This window comes from Calliphora vicina, chromosome 2 (assembly GCF_958450345.1).
Source record: "Calliphora vicina chromosome 2, idCalVici1.1, whole genome shotgun sequence".
NCBI lineage: Eukaryota > Metazoa > Arthropoda > Insecta > Diptera > Calliphoridae > Calliphora > Calliphora vicina.
In genome coordinates, this window is record NC_088781.1 from 75,837,767 (window position 1) to 75,846,491 (window position 8,725).

Genomic DNA, 8,725 nt, shown 5'->3' on the forward strand with positions numbered 1-8,725 from the left:
ATTTGAAGTACTACCTACCCTAAAACACTTGTTTCAAAATAACTCAAATTTTTGAGGGTGTTCAAAATCTTTGAAAACGGTTTTAGCATGTCCTCACCTAGGCATACAACCTACATTAGGTCGCTTTTCAAGTTCTGACAAAAAGTGTTATTATCCTATTTTAATTTTAATTGAGTAAAATCTGGAGAACTATTACTGTGAAAGTCTTCGAACTTTATACAGGAGTAAATAGTTATTTTCGAATATCTGGAGTACTATAATTGTGAAGTATTTAAACTTTGTATGAATAAAATTCTTGTCACTATACGGAGATTGGCTAAAATGGTCTAGATCGGAACAGTGGGTGTGAAACTTTCCATTCAAAGTACATAGTAAATTTTGAATATCTGGATAATTAAAATTGCGAGATTCTTAAAATTTTGTCTGAAAATTTATTTTTTATAATTTTACCTAATTTGTTTCACCTCATTAAAAAAATAGTTTATAAAATCTTTAAAATTTTTTTATTTTACGTTATTTATTTAACGTAGGAGTAACGAAGCGCAGCGTGTTATTTAATAAAGTTTACCTATTTCAGTCCATAATTTAAAATTTATATTTTTTATCACTTTTATCAGCTTTTTTATTATTTGAAGTAATAAATTCAACAAACTCAGTCCATTTCAGTGCACCAACAACTCACCTTTAACTAAAGGTACAAGCATCCTAGAGCGATTATCGTGCCATTTATTTTTCATAAAAGTTAAATAATGTTTACTAATGAGTTTATTGAAACTCATAGAAGTTAATACACTAAGTACCTATGTATATTGTTAAATAGTGATATTCAGTTTTTAGAAAATACTATATTTCAGAAAATAAAGCATCCTTGTCTATCGGTATTTCCAATTTTTGATTTTTTTATATTTTTTGTGGTAATTAATGAAAAAGTTATGTTTTTTTTTAAACGGGACAAATGGCGTCTCGTTCAGAGTATCGCCGGGACACGGGACATTAGACTCTAAAACTGGTCTGTCCCGACGAAAACGGGACGGTTGGCAAGTCTAGGTATCATCCGCAAATGTAGATGTGTGAGTCAGTGCGCTCGTAGGCATATCTGCAGTATATAAAATATATAGGAACGGCCCTAGAATACTTCCCTGTGGTACACCAGCGGATATTTTTCGACGTGTTGAGATCACATCCTTTGATCTGATTTGGAAAGATCTTTCTTGTATGTAGTTTTTAAGCAGTTTATGTACGTTCGCAGGTAGTAATCTAGTAATTTTGTGTATTAGTCCATCGTGCCAATCTTTATCGAAGGCTTGAGATATGTCAATAAATAATGCGGAACAATACTGCTTGCTCTCGAAGGTTTTCCGAATAAGTGTAGTTATCCGATGTACCTGTTCGATAGTACTATGTTTCCTTCTGAAACCAAATTGATGGTCAGGAATAATGCAATTTTCGTCAAGGTGCACTATAAGTCTCTCAAGTAACAACTTTTCAAAAAGTTTTGAGAATATCGACAATAGGCTAATGGGACGGTGGAGGTGGAGAAATTGTTGTACTTCATTCTTATGTTGGCTAAGGCCGTTAGCATTCCAAAAACAAATTCTTAGAACATTCATTTTTTATTTGAGTGACATCTTTTCCCGGTTTCGGTATCATAACTATATCAGATATTTTCCACGAGGATGGGAAGTATCCAATACGTAGTATTGAGTTAAATATGAACAAAATAATTCTCGGTAGTACATCAATTTCCTGAAGGTGGAGAAATTGTTGTACTTCATTCTTATGTTGGCTAAGGCCGTTAGCATTCCAAAAACAAATTCTTAGAACATTCATTTTTTATTTAGCAGGATCTGCATGAGCATGCTTTGATTCTGCATCAATTGTTGAAACATATTTTGCATGTTCGCCATGAAAATGTTCATGGTTTGAATTAGATTCTCAATAGAGCTTTGAGAGTTAGTGTCGGGTACTGGTACACCCTCTTTTAATGCATGTGCATATGAAAATAATGGGATATTATTTCCATTGCTTCTTTTCATCTGTCTGAACCCTCATTTGTCGTATTGGCATACGATTTGTTTTGATAATTATCATTTATGATGCCTCTACATTGAGCACTAGAATCACCAGTGTTTGTTTTCATTTGGGTAACTGAACCCTCATTTGTCGTATGGGCATACGATGTTTTATGATACTTCTATATTGAGCACTAGAAGCATCAGGAAGGCTTGGAAAGTTAGAAGCCGTATATTGAGCATATAAAGGTCTTCTTGCCTTCGTTGATTCCTGTATGCCTAGGAATACTGGGCATCCACGGTAGTTTGCGGTGTGATTTTGACCACATTTACTACATTTTCTTATATTATCTGTTTTTGAGTGGGGACATTCTTGACTTTTATGAATATCTCCACATCTTACACATACAGAAGGTAATTTGCAGAATGTTCGGGTGTGACCGAACTCTTGGCAATTAAGGCACTGAGGTGGACCTTTGCGCTTAATTGGCTCTTCTACAATTATTTTACGATTAAGAAGATATCTTAAACCGTATATTGGATGAGTGTCACCCTTTTTCTTTAATTGAGAAGAGTTGAAAATGATTTCAACTCTAAAAATTGGTTGAGGAATTTTATTCTTATTTATTATGTTGTGAATGGACTTCACTTCAAAGCCTTCAGACTCTAGCGCCTTTTTAATATCATCAGTTGGCTCAGAACTATCTATACCTTTGATGACTACTGTCAAACCTTTTGCACTTTTCATTTGATATGTATAATAGTTTCTTTTCTCGAAATCGAAATTATCAACAATCATTCTGAAATTTTTTTCCGAATAAGTTTGTATCTTTGTCTCTTGAATATTTCCTTTACGCAGAGAGACGACGTGGAAATTCTCCTTACCTACAAGTTGGGACAATTTGTTCACCAAAACATTTGTAGTAGGTTCGCGCAAATATAGGGGAGATAGTCTTTCACAGGCTTTGCGGGTATTTTTTACTTTCTTGATTGTCAAGAATTGCAAAACGATTTTGACTTACCGGATTTTTCTTCGCCTGTTTTGGATTTGGTTCCAATTTTGATGTCCTAGGACTGGACTTGCGTTTAGTTATAGTGATGTAACGGTCCATTCCTGTTAGTATTTTTCCCGTATTTTTCACTATACTTCGAGTATTTTTTGGTATGGCACCAGTATTTTTTAATGTAGAACTCGATTGATTTTGCTTATCATCACCGGTTTTTATAGAGTTAATATTTTCATTACTACTATTTGTGACATTGATCACAGTAGCATTACTATTTTCAGCAACCATTTGAGTTGTTGTTTGTTTTTCTATAATTTCTTTTATGTTGTCTTCTACACAATTGTTTTGTTTTGGCGCACTAGAGAGAGGAGATCTCTCGTTTGTTGTTGTTCTTACACTTAAATAATTTTTGTGATCTTTTGGATCATGTGCATTATTATTGTTGTATGGAGAGCTCACAACAATGTATGTATTATTTCCATTGCTGCTGAGCCTCCTTTCACTTGTTGGAGAGTAAGAGAAACTCATACACAAAAACACAAACACTACACTCTTTATTTAGGGTTTTATTTATGTTGTTGTTTTTATACCCTTCAGCTTCGTGAGAAGGGTATATATAAGTTTGTCATTCCGTTTGTAATTTCTGTCTGTCTGTCTGTCTGTCTGTCTGTCTGTCTGTCTGTCTGTCTGTCTGTCTGTCTGTCTGTCTGTCTGTCTGTCTGTCTGTCTGTCTGTCTGTCTGTCTGTCTGTCTGTCTGTCTGTCTGTCTGTCTGTCTGTCTGTCTGTCTGTCTGTCTGTCTGTCTGTCTGTCTGTCTGTCTGTCTGTCTGTCTGTCTGTCTGTCTGTCTGTCTGTCTGTCTGTCCGTCTGTCTGTTGAAATCAATTTTCTGAAGGCCCCAGATATCTCCGGGATCCAAATCTTAAACAATTCTGTCAGACATACTTTCGAGAATTTTGCTATTTAAAATCAGCAAAAAAAAATCCGAGACAACCTCTGAAAATTTCATCGAAAAACAATGTATTGCATGCTTTGACAAAAAAGCAACAAAACGTATGTTTGGATGTGCAAGCTTTGCGTATTTTGTTTTTCTGTGTGTTTTGTTTCTTTTGGCGTTATTGTTGTTTTTTATACAACTAAACGTTTGTTTGGTTGTGTGTTGGTTTTTTTGACAAAAAAGCAACAAAACGTATGTTTGGATGTGCATGCTTTGCGTATTTAGTTTTTTTTTTTGTGTTTTGTTTCTTTTGGCGTTGTTGTTGTTTTTTATACAATTAAACGTATGTTTGGATGTGTGTTGGTTTCATTGCATTTCATTCTGTAGAAAATCTTGTGTATAACAATATTTTCTGTAGAAAATCTTGTGCATAACAATATTTTCTGTAGAAAATATTCTCTATAGAAAATCTTGTGTATAACAATAGTCCTCTACGATGGGTAGTCCTCTACGATGGGTAATCCGCTACGATGGGTAGTTCCTCTACGATGGGTAGTCATCTTGACGCGATGTAGAGGCTTAAATGCGATGATCTGTGTTGGTCATGCTGGAGCGGACAGTTTAACTTGAGTTGGCTGTCTCCGGTAGGGTCTCCCATTCCAGAAGGGCACGCGGTGAGCATGACACTAAGAACTACCCTCCCCCCTGTCTGATAGCGTCTGTTCTCCTTTGGGGCGGCTATCAGATGTTCAAACAAGCCATTTTCCCCTCACTGAGAGGGGTGCCTTTGTTGGTTATTGTCCGGCTGGTCCGAAAAGGTTCTTAAATTGTCCGTCCGAAATCTATCCCATATTGGGCGGCTGATGGTCTGCGTCTGTTATCCCCAATGGGTCGTCAGTTATTCAACACCTGGCAGCAGGTATAAAATGCACCTTTACTATGCTCGACAAAAACCAAACTCCATATGACGCCATGCTCGACAAAAACCAAACTCCATATGACGCCATGGCACCCCAAACCATAAATTTGCCTCCACCAAGTTTGACTGTAGGTATAATATTCTTTGGATCATGTGCAGTGCTTGGTTTTCTCTAAACTTTGGATCGGACATCACTTACGAAAATATTACACTTACTTTCGTCGGTAAATATAACAAATTTCCAAAAATCGATACCCTGAGCTTTAAACAAAGTTTACGATTCTTCGCTGAAATGAGTGGTTTTTTGAGTGCTGTTCTGCTATTAAATCCATTGTCATGTAAAATGTTTATAATTGTTCGTGCAGTAACAATGTTATTGGAACATTTTTTGATCTGTTCCGCCAATTTTCGGTCGATCATTTTCGGATCCTGGTTCACTACATTCAAAATACTGGCAACATCACGTCTCAAAAGCATATTAGGTCTGCCAAATCTTGGCTTATTTTCGGTTCTATTGGTGTTATTATAAATTTTTATGATCGTCTGTACAGTAGCCGACTTAATTTTGTTGTCTTAGCAATTTCTCCTTAAGATTTATTTTCCTTTCGGAGATTTACTACCATATTCCGAGCTGGAATATGAATCACTTTCAATTTGCCATTTTCAAGGATAAAAATTCTAAAAAATATTATCACTTTAATCCCCATTTTCTCAATCTCTAGTTATTTTTTATCGTGACAATAAACTGACAGTTCTCATACAAAAAAAATTTTAATTGGAGGTTTATCGTTACGAAAACGATAACCAGATATTGAGAAAATGGGGGTAACAATTGTAATGCTTGTAAATTTAAATAAATCGACAAAATTAACAGTTATATCCTTTTCCTTGTTTTTACTATAATATTTGAATATCTCTCTCCGTTTACAGTGGATAGACGTGTTTTACATCGCTCTCACAAATAAATAAATAAAATAATTGTGAAGATAAATACAAAAAATAAAATATATACAAAGATAAGTAACAGCGAATGGACGCTTATTAAATACTTATAAATATATTTAAATATTGATTTAAACAGCCAAAAAAAAATAAAAATACTGTTTGTTAATGCAAATATTAACAATCAGAAAAAAAACAAAGCAAAAGTAATAAAAAAAACAACAACATAAATAAAACCCTAAATAAAGAGTGTAGTGTTTGTGTTTTTGTGTATGAGTTTCTCTTACTCTCCAACAAGTGAAAGGAGGCTCAGCAGCAATGGAAATAATGCATACATTGTTGTGAGCTCTCCATACAACAATAATAATACATATGATCCAAAAGATCACAAAAATTATTTAAGTGTAAGAACAACAACAAACGAGAGATCTCCACTCTCTAGTGCGCCAAAACAAAACAATTGTGTAGAAGACAACATAAAAGAAATTATAGAAAAACAAACAACAACTCAAATGGTTGCTGAAAATAGTAATGCTACTGTGATCAATGTCACAAATAGTTGTAATGAAAATATTAACTCTACAAAAACCGGTGATGATAAGCAAAATGAATCGAGTTTTACATTAAAAAATACTGGTGCCATACCAAAAAATACTCGAAGTATAGTGAAAAATACGGGAAAAATCCTAACAGGAATGGACCGTTACATCACTATAACTAAACGCAAGTCCAGTCCTAGGACATCCAAACCCAAATCCAAAACAGGCGAAGAAAAATCCGGTAAGTCAAAATCGTTTTGCAATTCTTGACAATCAAGAAAGTAAAGAAAAACCCGCAAAGCCTGTAAAAGACTTAAGCCACCTCCCCTATATTTGCGCGAACCTACTACAAATGTTTTGGTGAACAAATTGTCCCAACTTGTAGGTAAGGAGAATTTCCACGTGGTCTCTCTACGTAAAGGAAATATTCAAGAGACAAAGGTACAAACTTTATTCGGAAAAAAAAGAAACTATTATACATATCAACTGAAAAGTGCAAAAGGTTTGACAGTAGTCATCAAAGGTATAGATAGTTCTGAGCCAACGGATGATATTAAAAAGGCGCTAGAGTCTGAAGGCTTTGAAGTGAAGTCCATTCACAACATAATAAATAAGAATAAAATTCCTCAACCAATTTTTAGAGTTGAAATCACTTTCAACTCTTCTCAATTAAAGAAAAAGGGTGACACTCATCCAATATACGGTTTAAGATATCTTCTTAATCGTAAAATAATTGTAGAAGAACCAATTAAGCGCAAAGGTCCACCTCAGTGCCTTAATTGCCAAGAGTTCGGTCACACCCGAACATTCTGCAAATTACCTTCTGTATGTGTAAGATGTGGAGATATTCATAAATGTCAAGAATGTCCCCACTCAAAAACAGATAATATAAGAAAATGTAGTAAATGTGGTCAAAATCACACCGCAAACTACCGTGGATGCCCAGTATTCCTAGGCATACAGGAATCAACGAAGGCAAGAAGACCTTTATATGCTCAATATACGGCTTCTAACTTTCCAAGCCTTCCTGATGCTTCTAGTGCTCAATATAGAAGTATCATAAAACATCGTATGCCCATACGACAAATGAGGGTTCAGTTACCCAAATGAAAACAAACACTGGTGATTCTAGTGCTCAATGTAGAGGCATCATAAATGATAATTATCAAAACAAATCGTATGCCAATACGACAAATGAGGGTTCAGTTACCCAAATGAAAAGAAGCAATGGAAATAATATCCCATTATTTTCATATGCACATGCATTAAAAGAGGGTGTACCAGTACCCGACACTAACTCTCAAAGCTCTATTGAGAATCTAATTCAAACCATGAACATTTTCATGGCGACCATCAAAATATGTTTCAACAATTGATGCAGAATCAAAGCATGCTCGTGCAGATCCTGCTAAATAAAAAATGAATTCTCTAAGAATTTGTTTTTGGAATGCTAACGGCCTTAGCCAACATAAGAATGAAGTACAACAATTTCTCCACCTTCAGGAAATTGATGTACTATTCGTTTCTGAAACACACTTTACCATAAAGAACTGTTTCAGAATTAACGGATATTATACATCCAAGTGGTAGAGCTTGTGGTGGAACAGCTATATTAGTGAGAAAGGATATTAGGCATTTCCCAATGCCAGAATATAAAACGGATCACATCCAGGCCACATCTATAAATATACCTGATGGTAGAGTTACAATATCTTCAATATATTGTCCTCCTAGGTATAATATTAATCGAGAGCAGTTTCTCGAATATTTTAGGACTCTAGGTCCAAGATTTATAGCAGCTGGTGATTACAATGCAAAACTTACATTTTGGGGCTCTCGCCTTATTACTCCTAGAGGGAGGCAACTGTTAGAAGCAATATCGTCTAACAGACTAGATGCCATATCTAGTGGCCAACCTACTTATTGGCCTACAGACCTCAATAAGATTCCCGATCTAATTGACTTCGCTGTAATCAAGAATATAAAACGAGAATTTATTTCAGCGATCCCTTCGCTGGACCTCTCGTCAGACCACTCGCCTACAGTTTTAACGTTATTAGCAGTTCCAAGTAAATTGGAAAACTCATACTCTTGTTTCCCTAACAAGAAAACGAACTGGTTAAAGTATAAAATGTATGTTAGCTCACACTTGCCACAAAACATATCATTGAAAAATGAGTATGGGATACAATCCGCTGTCGATATATTTACAGACATTTTAACAAACGCCGTTAAAGTGTCCACGCCCCAGTCACCCTGGGGAATTACAGACATTCAAAACGTCCTAAAAACATTGAGTCTCTTATTAAAGACAATAGAACACTCAGACGTCAATGGCAACAATCGCGATCTCCGAACGTAAAGGCTAAA